The 23,279-nt window shown below is 39.3% G+C and overlaps 1 protein-coding gene across 5 annotated transcripts in view; it reads left to right on the top strand.

Annotated features, from left to right (window-relative positions):
* The first annotated feature begins 1,627 nt into the window (after nucleotides 1–1,627).
* Nucleotides 1,628–23,279, top strand: part of SOCS5 (suppressor of cytokine signaling 5) — a 33,661-nt gene continuing 12,009 nt past the window's right edge. For 3 of the 5 annotated variants that reach the window (XM_072409756.1, XM_072409755.1, XM_072409758.1), the window contains exon 1: nucleotides 20,015–20,287. The gene's annotated coding sequence lies outside the window, so the exon portion shown is untranslated. Of the gene's footprint in view, nucleotides 1,952–10,411; nucleotides 10,659–14,826; nucleotides 15,069–20,014; nucleotides 20,288–23,279 lie in introns of those variants that run through there. The other 2 variants (XR_011920484.1, XM_072409759.1) reach the window with 2 other exon arrangements.

Genomic DNA, 23,279 nt, shown 5'->3' with positions numbered 1-23,279 from the left:
TTGTGTCACTAACTGTCCCTCAAAGGAGCTCACAATCTAATGTCCCTACTATAGTTATATGTCATTAATGTAATCTAGGTCAATTTAGGGGGAGCCAATGAACCTAACTGCATGTTTTTGGGATGTGGGAGGAAACCGGAGTACCCGGAGGAAACCCACGCAGACACGGGGAGAACCTGCAAACTCCATGCAGATAGTGTCCTGGCTGGGATTCGAACCTAGGACCTAGCGCTGCAAAGGTGCTAACCCCTGAGCAATTCAGAATTATTATTATTATTATTAATAATAATAAACAGTAGTTATATAGCGCCAACATATTACGCTGCGCTGTACAATTAATAGGGGTTGCGAATGGCAGACGAATACAGACAGTGACACAGGAGGAGAGGACCCTGCCCCAAAGAGCTTACAGTCTAGGAGGTGGGGGAAGTATCACACAAGGGGGATATGGAGTGGTGGGTAAATAGTGAGGGTTTAAAAGACAGAAGATGGGTAGCCAAGTTTGAAAAGATGGGTTTTGAGGGCTCTTTGAAATGAGCAGAAAGTAGGAAAAAGCTGAATAGAACGAGTAAGACCATTCCAGAGTCGAGTCGAGAGTCGTCTTGGAGCCATGTGTGTGAGGAGGTTATGTGAGGAAGTCATTAGTAGGTCATTGGAGGAGAGGAGAGAGCGGATGGGGAGTAGAAAGTCAGAAAGGTAAGTGGGGGTCAGAAAGGTAAGTGGGACTGTGGAGAGATTTGAAGGCAAAGCACAGGAGCTTGGATTTGGATTCTAAGGTGAAATGGAAGCCAGTGAAGAGAACTACAGGGATCTCCTTCAATGACCACGAGAAATGGCGGCAGAAGCGGTGTCAATACCGCTAACCGCCTCGTGTTTGGCTAACGCGAATGAATATGCTATGAATTTGTATTAATCTGATCACCTCAGAGTTGTCACCAGCCCCATATCTATGGGGGCCGACTATGTTCGAGATGTGAAGTCATTCTGAATAGCGCCTTTATATAAAGTCACCAGTAAAAAACCAATAAAAAGTGAAGTAAATCTTAAGTCTGCAGCTGTTATATTAGGTGACCCTGTCCTGAAAGTCTTTGTCTACACACTTCCTGTTACACAGTGACAACACTCTCACAGTTCTGCTCATTTGTTGTCACCCTGTCATACACAGACCACATACAGATAAACAATGCAACACAAAGATATATTTATTTTTTAATGATGTTTTTTTTTATGTTGAACAATGTTGCAGCTGTGATTTAGTAAGCATTGCATATATTGTAGTGAAGCAGTGGATTGGTGCCAGAGACTGTTAAATATATTTTGCTAATGGAGGAGTCTAGCAGAGCTTGTTGTTTCCTCCCAACATTGGTGGCTGCAGAGGGAACAGAGTGGGCAGTGTGTCATGTACACGGTGTATAAGCTGGGCCCCAGAGCCCCGGGCTCCATCACACCTCTAACACCCCCAGCTAATGCTACCGGGTTACAGTCCGGCCTCTCAACCAAACTTAGCGCTCAGCCCGCCCCTAATACGCATGGTTGGCAGCCAACAGGCTGCTCATTGGACTTTCTTGGCAACCCGAGCCACGCTGTCTTGTCCATTTCGCCTTTTGATTGGTGGAGACTGGTGGAGTCGGTGGGCGATTGGTTGCTGTCTGCTGCTTGTCGGGGCTGTCTAGGTCTCTTCGTTATTTTTCGTCGCGGTCAGGCTGGGGATGCTGTGCTGCCTCCATAGTGTCTGCGGAGGAGCTGCCGCCGCTCAGCACTGCAGACTCAGACGTCCCTGGGGCGGCCTGCGCGCTCACCGGAGGAGGCCTACAGTTTCCAGTTGGGCCTAGGGATACGTCTGAGGCGTGCTGGGGACGGGAAGCCGCTGCTAAGGGCGGAGGACGAAGAGTGTGGAGGAGGCCGCGCTGTACCGGGGGATGTGTGCGCAGCTCAGCCGGGACACTGACTGGTGAGTGAAGGGGGCGGGCTGGGGGGGCTGCTGGTGCCCTGTGCGGGGAGGGAGGCAAACCTTATATGCTGCAACAGATATGTTTGCAGAGTGCCACCGGGCGATTTTCAGCCCCATTCCCTGAGCAATGTTATACCCAGAGCTGGCTCAGGGCTCCCCCATCCATCCAATGTTATACCCAGAGCTGGCAGGGCTCCCCCATCCATCCAATGTTATACCCAGAGCTGGCTCAGGGCTCCCCTATCCATCTATTGTTATACCCAGAGCTGGCTCAGGGCTCCCCTTTCCATCCAATGGTATACCCAGAGCTGGATCAGGGGTTCCCCCATCCAACCATTCATTCATCCATCCATCATTATACCCAAAGCTGGATCAGGGGTCCCCCATTCATCCATCCCCTGAGCTGAATCCTGAGGTCCTCCATCCTTCCATCCAGTTATTTATCCTGAGCTGGATCCAGGGGTCTCCAATTGTTACAGTGTCAGACCCAGAGCTGGATCCGGGGTACCCCATCCAGCAATCTGATATCATACTTAGAGCTAGATCCAGGCTTGCTCTGTTTATTATTTTATCCATAGCTGGGTCCTGGGGTGCTACATCCAACTATTCATTCCTCCAATGTTATACCCAGAGCAGAACACAGGGGTTACACATCCATCCAGTGTTGTACCTCAAGCTGGATCCAAGGCTGTTCTAACCACCCAAACTCCATCCATCCCTACAGGGTAATATTCAAATCAGAATCCAGGGGTTCCAGGGATTCTTCCTATTGGTCTATGTATCCATTAGTATCCTATACATGGTTACAATTTTGTATACACTGCACATTGTTACAGTTTTCTGTGTATGTATTGCTCTGCTTCTATTCAGTTTTCTCTCCTATAATTATCATTGTACATTGTTCTGTCCATCCAGAGCTAATCCTCCATGCCTTCATGTTTCCTATTACGATGTTCTCTTCAGTGTTCTCTCCAATATCCATTGTTGTACAATGTTCTGTGTATTCAGCACTCTACCGTTCTGTGCAATGTCTTTCTGCATCCGTGGTAACATTCATTTGCTGCAAGAAGTCCTGACATTCTTTTTTTTCTCTTACATTTTTTTGAATAATACTTATTCTAGTCGCTCCATTCCTAAATCTTATTGCATTTCATTGACACTCATTGTTTTGCATTCTCAGTAATGTGTTTCATATTTACTCCAGTTGGCTTCCTATAATAGGATCTGTAGATGTGTAGTCTACACAATTCTTTTTCTTAAGTATTTGATTACTTGTGTAAGTATTGCTACCACTACACTCCCTTTATTAGCACCCATGGGTGTTGTACTCAGAAATCTCATTTATAACCATATATGGGTAATTATGGCACTTACCTGCGTTTGTATTTCTTGGTACATTTACATTTTATTCAGGGACTTTAGATCGTACCCACAGCAGTACTTTATTTTAAATCTGAATATTTGGTATTGAATGCTTGGATCTGGATAGAAGGCATTTCATCCAATTCCCAGTACCTGCACCATGGGTAATATAACTATGCTTAAAAAAAGTACATGAAATACCAGACACATTGACGAGAGAAATGTAGATGATGTTCCATAACTGATTAGATGGTATTTTGCACAGAGCCACCTTCCAGCATTCTGCAGAATCCTATAACTGGGTTTATAATGTTGGTTAGGATTTGCAGATAACCTGATCTGTAGCTGGTATTTCAAGTGTACAGAAGTATCAAAATTGGCCCTTTGCCACTTTCACTGATCACCTGTATCTCCAGGGATGGCTGTCCTGTATATGCTTGTCATTCAAAGTATTTATATTCACCGTATCACAAATTGGCAATACACATATGTATCACTTGCAATAGAAGATGATGCTGCTGTGTGAAAATGATCAGTAACATTCAGATTTCTTTTCTAAACCCTTAAATTCTCATCCTTGAATCTCCCTGCAATGTTCTCTGGATCCATCCAATGCGTCCAGTGTTCATTTACTATTCATGGAGTTCTGTGCAGTTTTCCCTGTAGCAGCATCCAATATATATATTTGTCTGTCTATTTGACAGTCGGACTTATCGGTGAAGACGTGTTGTACATTACTCCGTAGAAATCAATTATATTTTAGCTTCTGTAGCTTGATCATCAAAAGATGTTCTGACTCGTTTAATTGAATATTTGCTAGAAATGTTGGGTTAAGGCTTCTTCATTTTAATTTGCAGCAGGATTCAAATATAAATGCATGACTTAGCAGTAGTTTAAGGCTAATTTTAATTTTGTGTAATGAATTCTTGGATCTACGTCTCTGATCCCCTATTATAAACGAGTTTGTTTTGCACAGTTTAAATAGCAAAGTATTCCTTTCTTGTTAACCTGGACAGTTTTCATTTTATCTGTGAAAATTATTCCCCGTAATAGTATATTGGCTGTCAATTTTTTAAATCTTTTATTAGAAATTAATTTTTCCAAGTGCACAGTTGCGACAACAGCCAATTAGAATTTTCCAGTTTAGTGCATAGACATCACTGCGTGATGTAAGTAACTCAAATATATTAAATATGAACCACTTGCTCAAACAGAAGGATATCCTTTATGAGTAATTGCCAAAATGACTTATACAACCAGTTAGTGTTAGTGTGGGCAGATAGAAAAATAACTCCCTTTTAATCCACTTCAGATCCCAAGCAAGTATGTACTGCTAAAGGCTGTGCTGCCAAGACCAGCCGCGGGTGCCTGCCTCAACCCAGGACTCGTCTTCTTCCTGGCACATTCACAACGAAAAACAGGCTGCCCTCTGCCGTTTCCTCTTTTTTCTCTTTTTTTTCCCCTTCAATAAAACTTTATTCAGTCGGGTAAAGATCAGTTGCAGGCGTTTATTCTGGAAGGATGATCCTATTAAATTCAGTTAAAAATTCCTTTGAAAAATGAATGAAATATGCAATATAGAAATCACATGATAATGCTATATCCTTATAGGGACATGAAATCCTACCTTAAAACGTCTTATCCTAAGGTCTTGATTTTAAAAAGCTGTGTGTATATGTGTGTATGTATGTATGTATGTGTATGTGTGTGTATATATATACACACACATACTTCAATATATGTACTTGGTGGGGCATTGTCATTTATTCTGAACACAGCCTTAATGCTAAATAATAATAATAAAATAATTTATATATAATACCAGTGTTCAAGCCAGAATTTTTTTTTTTAGCAGGGTGGGAAGAAATTGTAGATAGGTGGCAGCACCTATATTGTGACCCAACTCTCCATTACCCCCCCCCCCAAAAAAAAAAAAGTCGGTGGTTACTGAAAGTTGCTGGGTGGTGCTCCTGGCCAAAAGGGGGCCGAGGAGAACACTGAATAAAAAACAATATAAAAAGCTCCACTTAATTTTTTTTTTTTTTTTTGGGTGTGTGCTAAGGTTGATAATGTGTATTCAGAGGTGAACAGGGTTGTCTTGATGCAATCTTCAACACAAGCAAAAGTGTGAATGGGTCCTAAAAATACCACACCAGTATTATACAAAATGATAATTAAGTTAATTAGTTAATTCTCCAAATCCAATCTTCCCAAATCCCTCTCCTAATATAGCACACATGGCCCTCTGACTTTTCCCTGTACTATCTGTATACCACAACGTAACGTCCCTGATTCCTGTCAGGTCAGCAGTGATAGAATAGGTCGAAAGTAATCATCATTTTAATTAAAAGCTTATTCTTCTTCTTTTTTTTTTTTTTTTTCTTTTCTTGTGAATCACGATAAGTAATTAGGAGATTTGTGATTTACAGATGAACTAAACCTTGCTATACTCGCCTGTCCCTGTTCCATTGCAGGCTCTGCCATCTTGCTTCTTATTTTCCTCCTTGTGATTGGACATCTTGATTGTTTGGGCTGGGAAGACATAACTCCCGTGCGGGGGTTCAATGTGTCCCGGCAAGCGCAGGGGATGCCTGGATTGACGGCTACCCTGAAAACAAAAGCAGTGCATACCTATTTTTATAGCAAACCTGACGTCTACATGTCTGCCTATCTCACAGAAGCCAGCTCTGAACTAACACCTTCTCCCCAGCAACTTCACCAGTTCACCTCTTTGTAATAACCTGGACTATCAATCACACATCACACCCAGCCAGTGCACATGGACTTTATTGGTAAGGAGCCAAACATAAACAGTTGCAAAATTAACTTTATACTGCCTGTCGGAGTTGAAAGCTGACCGTTCTTAAAAGCAGAAATAGGTGCAGGTTCAGAACTGTCAACTGTGTGAGAATCAAAAAAATGAAAGCAATAATATCTGATAATTGGAGCTATTGTGAAACAAATGTATATTTATAACCATAATAATACTATTTGAAAAAGGTTTCCTGGGTTCCAATACACTTTAAGTCTGGCCCACAATCTTCCACTCTGGCTGCTTGCTTAAGGAAGATTTTGTTTGGCCTAAAAACCAGGGCAGAGGCAAGTACTATGTTTTTGGGTTGCCTCATCCAGGTAAATGTTCCAGTTGACACCAATAAATTACCATTGTAAAATTGCAAATGGTTCTGCCCAAATTCTGCATTGAAATAACATGAACACTCACAAGATTAGTTAGCTGCTGGGATAAAAAGTTTAGGAGACTTTGGTGACCTTACATGTTGTAGCTGCTGTTTTGTTTTTACACTTTTATTGATCATTTACTCTTTTAAAACTTTATGAAGGTAATACAACATAAGGCCATGTTTTAAACATATTTCTACACATTGGCCCTGCAATGGAATGGATCTTGTCCAGGATTGAAAATATTTGCTAGCAATGGATCACCCAGCTTCACTGTTGAAAGTGTTTCCTCTCCAGTCTCGAGAGCTTTAATAAATCAGGCTCATTATATTTGTCTATTAGTTGTGCTTTTTTCAGAGCCTTGAGTTTGGCTATAAGGGAGTTCATTTGAAAGAATTGGGAATGTAGGTGGCAATATGAACAGTAAAAATGTAATCTTCTCAGTGTTAGTTAATGGTACATTAGAACAACTATATACCTTGCATGACTTCACCCTGTTTAACCTCTCTGCCTACTGGTAGATGCCCATCTAGTTTGGCCTTTTTGTTTGTACATTTAAGTCATACCCCATGACGATCCTACATCCACATAAATTGCACATGGAGATATTTCCTTAAGGGCTTTACCTCACCAGCTGGTACATGCTGAGTCAGTAGATAGCAGAGGTTCATTAAAATATATTTTTCAGCTGATGATCTCCAGAAAATTGTGATTGTGACATTTTTGCTTCATGCATGGTGAGTTGTATTCTTGTGCTGAAAATGGCCCCGTCGTGGCTTCATGTTTGTTCTGCTTAAAGGTAATGTTAGGAAAGAAATAAGAGTTATTTTTTTACTATGCATCACTCTTGCTACCATAGTTAGAGTATCTCTTTTACACCGAATAGAATTGAATATTAGAACATAGGCAAAATAAATTTTTGTGGGTACTAAGTACAGCAACATTAAGCAGAATGCAAAACCTACATTTGTAAATAAGGCTACTCAAACTCATATTTATATATATTTTTTATATTTCATTTCCATATGTGTGTATATATTTAATATGAGAGGGCTGATCCTCCAAGCTGTGTGGTACTGGTACCAGATCTACTAGCTGCTTCTACTTTTATCTATGATGGTAGACCCTGGGTTTGTTGCTGATTTCCTGTTTGTTCTATTACCATACTATGTGAAAGAGATTATTGGGCAATCACGAGCATCCTGAAATTTGTGAGTTGCATTTTTATAGTTGTATGCGTTTGTGAAGAAATGTGGTACTTCTGTATTAGGATATTTATTGTTGATCATCTGTTAAAATTTTAGATCTCCCTTGTCCTGAGGGAGCGGACTCAGACTCCTCGAAACGCTTCAACATTAGGAACATCACTTATTTCATTTCAGTAGAAGTTTAAATTAATTGGCCTTAAATGTCCCGTTTTTGGATTTTCTATTTTTGCTGTTCTAGACCCTGCTAAAAAAACTCAGTAGTCTTCGTCTTGGTGAATTGGACCCGGGGTGCGATGTGGCACAGTAAATCTGTCTACCTAATACCACATCTCATAAGGAATGGAAAGCTGTGCATTATAAGTGCAGTTATCCTTTATTTCAATCTTTTTATTCACATTTGTGGTAATGGTGAAAGGGATAACACAAAGAATACAATTATGTTATCAATATCAAATACAAATATAAACAATTAGCATATCAGCCATAAGACAAAGGGGGAACAACAATGGAAGAAGTTAACAAAGAACGGGAAGTAATGACAATAAGCAAAGGGAAGGGTGCAGTTAGCTTCTAGCATTCCCTGTTTAAAGGATATCGGCTTTTATTTTTCTGTTTCCATGTTGTAGATCCCTCACCACCACCACACAAACACACTTTCTGTCAAGTAAAAGAGAAAGTGAGGCAAAATCTCTAACGGTCTCTAGCAGTAGAACCTGATGGGTAACCTTTTCACCTGCAAAAACTAACTTTTGCATATAGATACACTTTGTGTTGTGAATTTTGACAATCTTGCATTCTTGTCTGTTATAATTTAGCTGTAAGCTAGAAAAAGCAGGTTTCTGTTTCTCCCTTTAGGCCTCTGTGGTCAGTAAATTTTCCTTTATACTTTCCCCCAAGCATTGTTCTAAAGTTTGTATAGCAGGCTTCAGATGTTGCTTGGCATCTGAGCTACTGTGCTATCCTCTGTCTCGTGATCACGCAATATGTTTAATTCACCATCTGGTGCAACCTGCATTAACAATTAATCTGATTACAATAAAAAAAAAAGTTGGCTGACAATTTTCGGCTGTTCTGAAATCTGTGGGCAGATGCAGCCACATTTTATAACATTATCCTTGTCTGATGCGAATTATAAAAGTGCTGAACGGATGTGAAATGAGGGCAATGAATATGGAATATGGTACCACATTTTATTATATTATGCCATTACTAGTTTACTCTGTGTTGTTGGCCTTTCCCACATGCTATGGTATGCAGTGATCTGTCAAAAGTACCTGCGAGATGGGGAACCTTTTATAAGTTGTATTGCATTATAAAGATATTTCTCTATTGCTTCATACATAGAACAGATGATTTCCAACCCCAGGAGGTTTGTATACTGTTGTGGGGCATTTAACTTCCCATCATTGCGCCCCAACACACAGCTTCTATGTATCTCCTGCATGTGTGTAGTTCCTAAATCAGGGTATTTAAAGCTTTCTCAATTGAAATGCATGCTGGAGTACAACACATTGCTAGTTACTGTTAGTAAAACGGTACTTTTGGTACATTGCCACCCAGGAATTTAGAGTATAAGCTGTATGAATGTGCATTGCAGTTCCCAGCAAGATGAAAGGTAGTGCTTTTCTGTTTCACTCAGTCTGAAGCAGCTGTGATGGCAATTTTTAGAGTCCAAAGTGGCTTGAGCTACAAGAAAGAGAAATATGGGGGCATTTGATCCCCCATGGCATGACAGAAGATTTGAAGTATTTTTTTGCCCGGAGTTCTACTAGAAATACTAGATTTTCTCAGGATTCAGTGCTTTTAGGTCAGGTATGAAAAAATTTAGAATAAGTCAGATAACTGTATATTTTAGTGTCCCAAAGACTAGGTTACCTGCCCTATTATTTTTCCAGTGACCATGCTTTAAGCACAGGGGAGCAGACCTGAGCACGATTATTTGATCAGAAGTGTCATCCCCACACCCCTAAGTCTTGGGCACAATTTCACTACCTGATGATAAGGAGCAGTCTGGGTAAGGAACAGTATAGTTGTCTTATTATCAATAAACAGGATTTATATAGCGCCATCATATTACACAGCAGCGCTGTACATTTAATAGGGGTTGTAAATGTCAGACAGATACAGACGGTGATACAGGAGGAGAGGACCCTGCCACGAAAAGATTACAGTCTTTGTTGTTTTTTACAGATTTTCAAGAGGGGTTGAGAATATTTAGCAGTACCTTGTAGCCTTGTTTACTTTATTAGCGTATCCCCATTTACATAATGCAAGCATTTGCTGCGCTCTTTGGAGGGGTTTTGCCAATATCAAAATGGTAATGATGATAAAGGGGATATGTCTGTCTGGAGTTTTGTGCATTCCAAGGCAGGTAGTGTTTGCATGCAGACCTCACTATCATTGTAAAACAATTTATGATTGAAAGAAGTTAAACCCCTAAATGAAAGGGGAGTGCTGGGGACAGTGAAGCTGGGAAGTGAAAAAGCTAAATGATTTTAATTGTCCTCCATCCAAGAAATAGTCAGACTGTATGTGACTTTCTGCAGCTTTTTTGTCATACTGTGGGTAATGATAAAAAACTATACTGTGCTTATGATAAAAAATAAAAAAACTATGTAGATTTAAATGGATGTATTTCTTTGGTATTTTAGTCAATCCTTAATTTCTTTTTCCTTTTTCTTTTTTTTTTTTTTTTTTTTTTGCAGCACAGGTCATATGGCAGAACGCTAAATAAGCGGTGTATTTGCACTGGAAGCAGAGACCTCCTCTTCTTTTCTTAACTTGCACTTGTCATCTCGTTGCCTTGGAGCAATAAAAGCCACCTTGCACTTGAGCATAGAAGCTCTTCAGCACTTAACAATGAATGGACAAACTAAAATGAGCTAATAGTCACCTTTTGTTTCAACTGGAGAACTGCAAGATTCCGCTATGAGGGCTGTGATTAAGAAATAATTAAGGTAGGCATATAAGAATGGGGGTGATCAGCTAAAGAAGGAACAAAGAGGACCAATAGGTTTACCCTTACCCCATATTGTAATTTTTCTAAAATCTGATATTAGGAAAACTGTCAGAGCATAAATGACCCACAGAATTCAAACAATTGTAGAAGGTTATGTGACCTTACCACAAAACTTCCTCTTCCTGTTATACTATTATAGTAATGAATCACCACTTTGTCTGTCCTTGCAGTGTTATCTGGTGATGGGGGTGAGTGGGATTTTGTTGGTCCTTTTTCAAAGGGGATGAAGGTGTCAGCATTGCCTGAAAATCTACATTACATATTAAGTTGGGTCAATGCTTGTCATTACCATGGATTTTCTTTGCTTTGTTTTTATTCCCTCTATTACTACAGGTGCTTCAACTTGTGACCCTGCTAGGTAGTTACTGTGGGTACATTACAAAGGACTGCCCTCTCTCCCGCATCACAGGTGTGTCTGACCTGGTGGTTCAGAGGTTATCCCTCTGGCCTTTGCAGCACTGGGTCCCAAGTTTGAATCTCAGGACACTATCTGCAAGAATTTTGTATGACTTCCCCATGTTTGTGTGGGCTAATCAGGTTTTCCTCCCACATTTCAAAATCGAATAGTTAATTACCTCTCCCCCCTCCTTAGACTGTGCTAATGACATTCGACTACATAAGGGACATTAGATTGTGAGGCCCTTCGAGATAGTTACTGACATGACTATGGGCTTTGTAAAGATCTGGGTAAAATGTTGGTGCTATATGAATACAAGATAATAACAAGCCTTTTGTTGGCAACTGTGGTTGTAGGAGATATCAGACCTTTGGAGAAGGATTGCTACTCCCACACAGCAATCAGCATTTTCGAAAAAAAAAGAAATGGGAGCACTAGTAAAGAAAAACTAAAGCAAGACTTTAAAAAAAAAAAATAATGATGCTATGTGTGTGTGTGTATATATATAATATATATATATATATATATATATATATATATAATGAGATAATGACAGCTTCTGCAGGAATTTGAACATGAAAAAGACTTTGACTCTTTAATTTCATCTTGTCCTTGAATCTACAAACCAGTACTCTACTGTTGATCAGTTGTGTCCCCAGCTGTGCTCATTGCTTGCTCTTTCTGACCTTGTAAGTAGGGGTTAGCCATAGGAACCAGTGAGCTCAGTGAAGGACATGGGTGATCAACAATTCTGAAAGTATTTATTTCAGCAAGGACTTCAGGCACAATTCCTCTCCCCTGGAGCTGCAGTCAGTGCTGTGGGCAATGGTCGAGGTAAGTTGGTTAGTATGATTTTTACCTTTGTTTTGCAAGTGGGTAACCTGCTGTTCAACACTATAGAGGTGGATATCCTTGTGCCTTGATTTATATTCAGCATTGGTTTCCAGTTTAGACTGGTAAAGCTTTCTCACCAGTCCGGACAAACCACTAAAATAATGTGTAATGTATCTGGTAGCACTATACGTTATGTAGAGTAATATAGTTTCTTGTTTATATTTGGTATATAGCAAAAATAACCTTTTTTATGCTGACAGCTAGAATTTTAATAAAATACCATTTCTTATGTTAGGCAGGGCATTTCTCTATGTAAAAAAGAAAAAGCATTAGGGACATTTCTGGTTTAGATGGCTGGTTCCATCTTGGATTCTTCCAGATTTTTGCTTCTCTTTTTTTGCATGGCCTGGAAGCCATTATTGCAGTGTAAAGTACACATGCACTAGTGACATTAACAAGGAAAAAATATAAATATCTCCGGGGACATATTTGAAGGCCATCTACAGGATGTATGTATACTCTACTCGTAGATGGAAGAAAGTTAAAATGTTAAAGCGGAAGTAAACCCAAAACTCGAAACAAAAAAATCACACTTACCTTCAATCCCGCAGATCAGTCTATTCGTCGGGAGGTTTCTACCATCGGGTCCAGTGACGTCCTGGTATCTGTCTTCGCCCCAGTGCAGAGGGAGTATCTGGCACCGCCATCTTCTCTCTCCTTCTGTGTTCTTTCTATGTCACCTGATCTTTCACTGCGCAGGCACGAGATCGAGTGATGCAGATTGGGGAAAAAATCTTGCCGATGACTTGGATCTCAACAAAACGTTTCCTTTTTAAAAAAAACTTGCCGATCTCACTGTGATTGCATGAGGTCCACAATTTTTTCCCTATTGATAAAAGGGCTCCCAGGATTTTTTTTTTTTTTTAAAGGATGTTGCAAACAAAATTGCTTTAAATAAAACTGTTAGGTACGCTTTGTTACATTTTCCCTGGTATAAGTATACACAGACTCTTCTTTTTAAATATGGGCAAAATCTCCTTCCGGCAAGTCGTAGCTTCCCTTTATTTACTTGTGACATTTGTATAACAATGTTTGCACAGATACATGAGCAGTTTCCATCTGCTTTGAACCTTTTCCAAAAACTAGATGACCCTGTGGATTTTGCAGAACAGGAACGCTTTTTGTTGCAACAACACTTTCTATCAATCTTGTTAAACCATTTTCGGTTTTAGTGCTATTTCTATTTTTACATTTTATAAAAAGGAAATGTTTTGTTGAGACCCACTCTTAAAGAGGAACTAAACTGAACAGTGCCTCAAACAAAAAAAAAATACACTTAACCTTCAATCCTGCAAGGGCAGTCCGATCCATCCGGAGATGTCCCGCGTCGTCCCCACATCAGTCTTAAGCGGGCACGCTGGGTGGCGCCATCTTGGCCCCTTTTTCCTGGTTCTTCGTCCTACGTCACCCGACGCAGGCGCAAGATCGAGTAACGTAGGTTGGAAAAAAAAAAACTTGCTGATCTTACCTGCGCATGCATGAAGTTTCTGCGTTTAGGTACACTTTAAGTAGTCCTTGTAGATGATGTGATTTCTTGTTTCACACTTGTAGATGTTTTTGTTCTTTCGCCATGTACATGGCCCTATATAATGACAACTCTGGTGGGTTCACCTATTCTGTCAGTGTTGTGCTGTTCTCTTCACTGAATTAGAATTTGTACAAGACTATATGCCAATAATACAATAATACATATAATAATATAATAATACAAGTCAGTGTTGAAGTGTCAGTGCTGAGAAATATGTAGGCTGTGTTTTTGCCTTTTTTTTTTTTTTTTTTTAAATGCTTTTTGCCTGGCTACCATCATTTGTCCCATTTAAAGCAGAACTGAACTTACTATACTCACCTGTCCGGCACTGTTACAGGCCATTACCATCTTTTTTCTCTATTGTTCTCTTCCTGCTTATGTACAATCCTTGGCCGAACCAGGACGACTCAACTACTGTGCGGGTGCAAAGGAGTTTAGTCCTTCCTCCTCCCCCAAGCACAGTGAAAGCTGGGGTGGCCAGCTTTTTTTTATTGTTTCATGGAGCGATTGTTATTGCAAAAAAAAAAAAAGAAAAAAGGTGTTTAAATCTGATGGGGGTTAGGCCTAAGATATTACCGTAAGCAAAGAGTAAGATTGTCAGACCTCACACTGACTTTGCTTGGTGCAAATCAAGCAAAACTCAAGTTTCACAACAAAGATGCTCAAGGCAGATTGTTATTGCAAAAAAAAGTATTGAGCATCTTTGTTGTGAAACTTGAGTTTTGCTTGATTTGCACCAAGCAAAGTCAGTGTGAGGTCTGACAATCTTACTCTTTGCTTGATATCTTAGTCCTAACTCCCATCAGCTTTAAACACTTTTTTTTTTTTCTTTCCACCATTAACTCCTATGAATGCATTACAAACAGCTGCACAGTCTTCAAAGTTGCTTTGCTTTACTCCAGCATGAATTTCTCTGTGTTAAAGCTGCATTTCCCTGAGTTTGAGTGCTCAGAATATGAAGAGTGGAACATTTTCTTCTTTCTGCAGCCTGACGTTTGCTCAAAACCAGTACAAACTAGTTCTACCTTTCAATGGATGTGAGGGAGCCTCAGGATTAGCAGTCTTTCCTAATTATGGATGTTTTGTGGCTTTTGAACCCGTTAGTAGGAGGCAGCTCCTCTGGCATCGTGATTCCACTGCAGATTCACCCTCCTTTCACTAGTTTTGGTGTTTATTTAAACAATGCTTTCATCCTCATTACATTGTTGCAGGAAAAAAGATAATTAGCCCATTAATAGAATAACATATCAGCTTGTTCTGCAATATTTGTTTTCTGCTTGTCCTCAGTTTGGTGACCATCATCATACAACTCACTAATTCTGACCCATCGCAGACAGAGACTGGCCAGAGAACGGAAAATCAACACAGTACTGGCTAACTATTTCTTCTACCAAAATCTGTTCTTGTCAGCACATTAAAGAATTGGGTCCTTGTGGTATTTCGTATTTCGCTGGTAGTTAGTGGATCAGTAAGGTGTACTTGCACTCACATGTTGTACTTAAAGTATCTGTAATGTAATGTAATGTATGTGTGTGTATGTATAATATATTATGTGTGTGTATATGTGTGTATGTATATATATATATATATATATATATATATATATATAAATATAAATATTAGTATTTGTGTGTAGCTGGATGTGTAAACAGATTATACACCACGTGGCATCCGTTTTGAAAAAAAAAAAAAGTCCCTGATTCCTGTCAGGTCAGCAGTGATAGAATAGGTCGAAAGTAATCATCATTTTAATTAAAAGCTTATTCTTCTTCTTTTTTTTTTTTTTTTTCTTTTCTTGTGAATCACGATAAGTAATTAGGAGATTTGTGATTTACAGATGAACTAAACCTTGCTATACTCGCCTGTCCCTGTTCCATTGCAGGCTCTGCCATCTTGCTTCTTATTTTCCTCCTTGTGATTGGACATCTTGATTGTTTGGGCTGGGAAGACATAACTCCCGTGCGGGGGTTCAATGTGTCCCGGCAAGCGCAGGGGATGCCTGGATTGACGGCTACCCTGAAAACAAAAGCAGTGCATACCTATTTTTATAGCAAACCTGACGTCTACATGTCTGCCTATCTCACAGAAGCCAGCTCTGAACTAACACCTTCTCCCCAGCAACTTCACCAGTTCACCTCTTTGTAATAACCTGGACTATCAATCACACATCACACCCAGCCAGTGCACATGGACTTTATTGGTAAGGAGCCAAACATAAACAGTTGCAAAATTAACTTTATACTGCCTGTCGGAGTTGAAAGCTGACCGTTCTTAAAAGCAGAAATAGGTGCAGGTTCAGAACTGTCAACTGTGTGAGAATCAAAAAAATGAAAGCAATAATATCTGATAATTGGAGCTATTGTGAAACAAATGTATATTTATAACCATAATAATACTATTTGAAAAAGGTTTCCTGGGTTCCAATACACTTTAAGTCTGGCCCACAATCTTCCACTCTGGCTGCTTGCTTAAGGAAGATTTTGTTTGGCCTAAAAACCAGGGCAGAGGCAAGTACTATGTTTTTGGGTTGCCTCATCCAGGTAAATGTTCCAGTTGACACCAATAAATTACCATTGTAAAATTGCAAATGGTTCTGCCCAAATTCTGCATTGAAATAACATGAACACTCACAAGATTAGTTAGCTGCTGGGATAAAAAGTTTAGGAGACTTTGGTGACCTTACATGTTGTAGCTGCTGTTTTGTTTTTACACTTTTATTGATCATTTACTCTTTTAAAACTTTATGAAGGTAATACAACATAAGGCCATGTTTTAAACATATTTCTACACATTGGCCCTGCAATGGAATGGATCTTGTCCAGGATTGAAAATATTTGCTAGCAATGGATCACCCAGCTTCACTGTTGAAAGTGTTTCCTCTCCAGTCTCGAGAGCTTTAATAAATCAGGCTCATTATATTTGTCTATTAGTTGTGCTTTTTTCAGAGCCTTGAGTTTGGCTATAAGGGAGTTCATTTGAAAGAATTGGGAATGTAGGTGGCAATATGAACAGTAAAAATGTAATCTTCTCAGTGTTAGTTAATGGTACATTAGAACAACTATATACCTTGCATGACTTCACCCTGTTTAACCTCTCTGCCTACTGGTAGATGCCCATCTAGTTTGGCCTTTTTGTTTGTACATTTAAGTCATACCCCATGACGATCCTACATCCACATAAATTGCACATGGAGATATTTCCTTAAGGGCTTTACCTCACCAGCTGGTACATGCTGAGTCAGTAGATAGCAGAGGTTCATTAAAATATATTTTTCAGCTGATGATCTCCAGAAAATTGTGATTGTGACATTTTTGCTTCATGCATGGTGAGTTGTATTCTTGTGCTGAAAATGGCCCCGTCGTGGCTTCATGTTTGTTCTGCTTAAAGGTAATGTTAGGAAAGAAATAAGAGTTATTTTTTTACTATGCATCACTCTTGCTACCATAGTTAGAGTATCTCTTTTACACCGAATAGAATTGAATATTAGAACATAGGCAAAATAAATTTTTGTGGGTACTAAGTACAGCAACATTAAGCAGAATGCAAAACCTACATTTGTAAATAAGGCTACTCAAACTCATATTTATATATATTTTTTATATTTCATTTCCATATGTGTGTATATATTTAATATGAGAGGGCTGATCCTCCAAGCTGTGTGGTACTGGTACCAGATCTACTAGCTGCTTCTACTTTTATCTATGATGGTAGACCCTGGGTTTGTTGCTGATTTCCTGTTTGTTCTATTACCATACTATGTGAAAGAGATTATTGGGCAATCACGAGCATCCTGAAATTTGTGAGTTGCATTTTTATAGTTGTATGCGTTTGTGAAGAAATGTGGTACTTCTGTATTAGGATATTTATTGTTGATCATCTGTTAAAATTTTAGATCTCCCTTGTCCTGAGGGAGCGGACTCAGACTCCTCGAAACGCTTCAACATTAGGAACATCACTTATTTCATTTCAGTAGAAGTTTAAATTAATTGGCCTTAAATGTCCCGTTTTTGGATTTTCTATTTTTGCTGTTCTAGACCCTGCTAAAAAAACTCAGTAGTCTTCGTCTTGGTGAATTGGACCCGGGGTGCGATGTGGCACAGTAAATCTGTCTACCTAATACCACATCTCATAAGGAATGGAAAGCTGTGCATTATAAGTGCAGTTATCCTTTATTTCAATCTTTTTATTCACATTTGTGGTAATGGTGAAAGGGATAACACAAAGAATACAATTATGTTATCAATATCAAATACAAATATAAACAATTAGCATATCAGCCATAAGACAAAGGGGGAACAACAATGGAAGAAGTTAACAAAGAACGGGAAGTAATGACAATAAGCAAAGGGAAGGGTGCAGTTAGCTTCTAGCATTCCCTGTTTAAAGGATATCGGCTTTTATTTTTCTGTTTCCATGTTGTAGATCCCTCACCACCACCACACAAACACACTTTCTGTCAAGTAAAAGAGAAAGTGAGGCAAAATCTCTAACGGTCTCTAGCAGTAGAACCTGATGGGTAACCTTTTCACCTGCAAAAACTAACTTTTGCATATAGATACACTTTGTGTTGTGAATTTTGACAATCTTGCATTCTTGTCTGTTATAATTTAGCTGTAAGCTAGAAAAAGCAGGTTTCTGTTTCTCCCTTTAGGCCTCTGTGGTCAGTAAATTTTCCTTTATACTTTCCCCCAAGCATTGTTCTAAAGTTTGTATAGCAGGCTTCAGATGTTGCTTGGCATCTGAGCTACTGTGCTATCCTCTGTCTCGTGATCACGCAATATGTTTAATTCACCATCTGGTGCAACCTGCATTAACAATTAATCTGATTACAATAAAAAAAAAAGTTGGCTGACAATTTTCGGCTGTTCTGAAATCTGTGGGCAGATGCAGCCACATTTTATAACATTATCCTTGTCTGATGCGAATTATAAAAGTGCTGAACGGATGTGAAATGAGGGCAATGAATATGGAATATGGTACCACATTTTATTATATTATGCCATTACTAGTTTACTCTGTGTTGTTGGCCTTTCCCACATGCTATGGTATGCAGTGATCTGTCAAAAGTACCTGCGAGATGGGGAACCTTTTATAAGTTGTATTGCATTATAAAGATATTTCTCTATTGCTTCATACATAGAACAGATGATTTCCAACCCCAGGAGGTTTGTATACTGTTGTGGGGCATTTAACTTCCCATCATTGCGCCCCAACACACAGCTTCTATGTATCTCCTGCATGTGTGTAGTTCCTAAATCAGGGTATTTAAAGCTTTCTCAATTGAAATGCATGCTGGAGTACAACACATTGCTAGTTACTGTTAGTAAAACGGTACTTTTGGTACATTGCCACCCAGGAATTTAGAGTATAAGCTGTATGAATGTGCATTGCAGTTCCCAGCAAGATGAAAGGTAGTGCTTTTCTGTTTCACTCAGTCTGAAGCAGCTGTGATGGCAATTTTTAGAGTCCAAAGTGGCTTGAGCTACAAGAAAGAGAAATATGGGGGCATTTGATCCCCCATGGCATGACAGAAGATTTGAAGTATTTTTTTGCCCGGAGTTCTACTAGAAATACTAGATTTTCTCAGGATTCAGTGCTTTTAGGTCAGGTATGAAAAAATTTAGAATAAGTCAGATAACTGTATATTTTAGTGTCCCAAAGACTAGGTTACCTGCCCTATTATTTTTCCAGTGACCATGCTTTAAGCACAGGGGAGCAGACCTGAGCACGATTATTTGATCAGAAGTGTCATCCCCACACCCCTAAGTCTTGGGCACAATTTCACTACCTGATGATAAGGAGCAGTCTGGGTAAGGAACAGTATAGTTGTCTTATTATCAATAAACAGGATTTATATAGCGCCATCATATTACACAGCAGCGCTGTACATTTAATAGGGGTTGTAAATGTCAGACAGATACAGACGGTGATACAGGAGGAGAGGACCCTGCCACGAAAAGATTACAGTCTTTGTTGTTTTTTACAGATTTTCAAGAGGGGTTGAGAATATTTAGCAGTACCTTGTAGCCTTGTTTACTTTATTAGCGTATCCCCATTTACATAATGCAAGCATTTGCTGCGCTCTTTGGAGGGGTTTTGCCAATATCAAAATGGTAATGATGATAAAGGGGATATGTCTGTCTGGAGTTTTGTGCATTCCAAGGCAGGTAGTGTTTGCATGCAGACCTCACTATCATTGTAAAACAATTTATGATTGAAAGAAGTTAAACCCCTAAATGAAAGGGGAGTGCTGGGGACAGTGAAGCTGGGAAGTGAAAAAGCTAAATGATTTTAATTGTCCTCCATCCAAGAAATAGTCAGACTGTATGTGACTTTCTGCAGCTTTTTTGTCATACTGTGGGTAATGATAAAAAACTATACTGTGCTTATGATAAAAAATAAAAAAACTATGTAGATTTAAATGGATGTATTTCTTTGGTATTTTAGTCAATCCCTAATTTCTTTTTTTTTTTTCTTTTTTTTTTTTTTTTGTCTGCACAGGTCATATGGCAGAACGCTAAATAAGCGGTGTATTTGCACTGGAAGCAGAGACCTCCTCTTCTTTTCTTAACTTGCACTTGTCATCTCGTTGCCTTGGAGCAATAAAAGCCACCTTGCACTTGAGCATAGAAGCTCTTCAGCACTTAACAATGAATGGACAAACTAAAATGAGCTAATAGTCACCTTTTGTTTCAACTGGAGAACTGCAAGATTCCGCTATGAGGGCTGTGATTAAGAAATAATTAAGGTAGGCATATAAGAATGGGGGTGATCAGCTAAAGAAGGAACAAAGAGGACCAATAGGTTTACCCTTACCCCATATTGTAATTTTTCTAAAATCTGATATTAGGAAAACTGTCAGAGCATAAATGACCCACAGAATTCAAACAATTGTAGAAGGTTATGTGACCTTACCACAAAACTTCCTCTTCCTGTTATACTATTATAGTAATGAATCACCACTTTGTCTGTCCTTGCAGTGTTATCTGGTGATGGGGGTGAGTGGGATTTTGTTGGTCCTTTTTCAAAGGGGATGAAGGTGTCAGCATTGCCTGAAAATCTACATTACATATTAAGTTGGGTCAATGCTTGTCATTACCATGGATTTTCTTTGCTTTGTTTTTATTCCCTCTATTACTACAGGTGCTTCAACTTGTGACCCTGCTAGGTAGTTACTGTGGGTACATTACAAAGGACTGCCCTCTCTCCCGCATCACAGGTGTGTCTGACCTGGTGGTTCAGAGGTTATCCCTCTGGCCTTTGCAGCACTGGGTCCCAAGTTTGAATCTCAGGACACTATCTGCAAGAATTTTGTATGACTTCCCCATGTTTGTGTGGGCTAATCAGGTTTTCCTCCCACATTTCAAAATCGAATAGTTAATTACCTCTCCCCCCTCCTTAGACTGTGCTAATGACATTCGACTACATAAGGGACATTAGATTGTGAGGCCCTTCGAGATAGTTACTGACATGACTATGGGCTTTGTAAAGATCTGGGTAAAATGTTGGTGCTATATGAATACAAGATAATAACAAGCCTTTTGTTGGCAACTGTGGTTGTAGGAGATATCAGACCTTTGGAGAAGGATTGCTACTCCCACACAGCAATCAGCATTTTCGAAAAAAAAAGAAATGGGAGCACTAGTAAAGAAAAACTAAAGCAAGACTTTAAAAAAAAAAAATAATGATGCTATGTGTGTGTGTGTATATATATAATATATATATATATATATATATATATATATATAATGAGATAATGACAGCTTCTGCAGGAATTTGAACATGAAAAAGACTTTGACTCTTTAATTTCATCTTGTCCTTGAATCTACAAACCAGTACTCTACTGTTGATCAGTTGTGTCCCCAGCTGTGCTCATTGCTTGCTCTTTCTGACCTTGTAAGTAGGGGTTAGCCATAGGAACCAGTGAGCTCAGTGAAGGACATGGGTGATCAACAATTCTGAAAGTATTTATTTCAGCAAGGACTTCAGGCACAATTCCTCTCCCCTGGAGCTGCAGTCAGTGCTGTGGGCAATGGTCGAGGTAAGTTGGTTAGTATGATTTTTACCTTTGTTTTGCAAGTGGGTAACCTGCTGTTCAACACTATAGAGGTGGATATCCTTGTGCCTTGATTTATATTCAGCATTGGTTTCCAGTTTAGACTGGTAAAGCTTTCTCACCAGTCCGGACAAACCACTAAAATAATGTGTAATGTATCTGGTAGCACTATACGTTATGTAGAGTAATATAGTTTCTTGTTTATATTTGGTATATAGCAAAAATAACCTTTTTTATGCTGACAGCTAGAATTTTAATAAAATACCATTTCTTATGTTAGGCAGGGCATTTCTCTATGTAAAAAAGAAAAAGCATTAGGGACATTTCTGGTTTAGATGGCTGGTTCCATCTTGGATTCTTCCAGATTTTTGCTTCTCTTTTTTTGCATGGCCTGGAAGCCATTATTGCAGTGTAAAGTACACATGCACTAGTGACATTAACAAGGAAAAAATATAAATATCTCCGGGGACATATTTGAAGGCCATCTACAGGATGTATGTATACTCTACTCGTAGATGGAAGAAAGTTAAAATGTTAAAGCGGAAGTAAACCCAAAACTCGAAACAAAAAAATCACACTTACCTTCAATCCCGCAGATCAGTCTATTCGTCGGGAGGTTTCTACCATCGGGTCCAGTGACGTCCTGGTATCTGTCTTCGCCCCAGTGCAGAGGGAGTATCTGGCACCGCCATCTTCTCTCTCCTTCTGTGTTCTTTCTATGTCACCTGATCTTTCACTGCGCAGGCACGAGATCGAGTGATGCAGATTGGGGAAAAAATCTTGCCGATGACTTGGATCTCAACAAAACGTTTCCTTTTTAAAAAAAACTTGCCGATCTCACTGTGATTGCATGAGGTCCACAATTTTTTCCCTATTGATAAAAGGGCTCCCAGGATTTTTTTTTTTTTTTAAAGGATGTTGCAAACAAAATTGCTTTAAATAAAACTGTTAGGTACGCTTTGTTACATTTTCCCTGGTATAAGTATACACAGACTCTTCTTTTTAAATATGGGCAAAATCTCCTTCCGGCAAGTCGTAGCTTCCCTTTATTTACTTGTGACATTTGTATAACAATGTTTGCACAGATACATGAGCAGTTTCCATCTGCTTTGAACCTTTTCCAAAAACTAGATGACCCTGTGGATTTTGCAGAACAGGAACGCTTTTTGTTGCAACAACACTTTCTATCAATCTTGTTAAACCATTTTCGGTTTTAGTGCTATTTCTATTTTTACATTTTATAAAAAGGAAATGTTTTGTTGAGACCCACTCTTAAAGAGGAACTAAACTGAACAGTGCCTCAAACAAAAAAAAAATACACTTAACCTTCAATCCTGCAAGGGCAGTCCGATCCATCCGGAGATGTCCCGCGTCGTCCCCACATCAGTCTTAAGCGGGCACGCTGGGTGGCGCCATCTTGGCCCCTTTTTCCTGGTTCTTCGTCCTACGTCACCCGACGCAGGCGCAAGATCGAGTAACGTAGGTTGGAAAAAAAAAAACTTGCTGATCTTACCTGCGCATGCATGAAGTTTCTGCGTTTAGGTACACTTTAAGTAGTCCTTGTAGATGATGTGATTTCTTGTTTCACACTTGTAGATGTTTTTGTTCTTTCGCCATGTACATGGCCCTATATAATGACAACTCTGGTGGGTTCACCTATTCTGTCAGTGTTGTGCTGTTCTCT

Source organism: Pyxicephalus adspersus, chromosome 4 (assembly GCF_032062135.1).
Source record: "Pyxicephalus adspersus chromosome 4, UCB_Pads_2.0, whole genome shotgun sequence".
In the NCBI taxonomy this organism is placed as follows: domain Eukaryota; kingdom Metazoa; phylum Chordata; class Amphibia; order Anura; family Pyxicephalidae; genus Pyxicephalus; species Pyxicephalus adspersus.
This window is presented reverse-complemented; position numbering and strand designations above follow the sequence as displayed.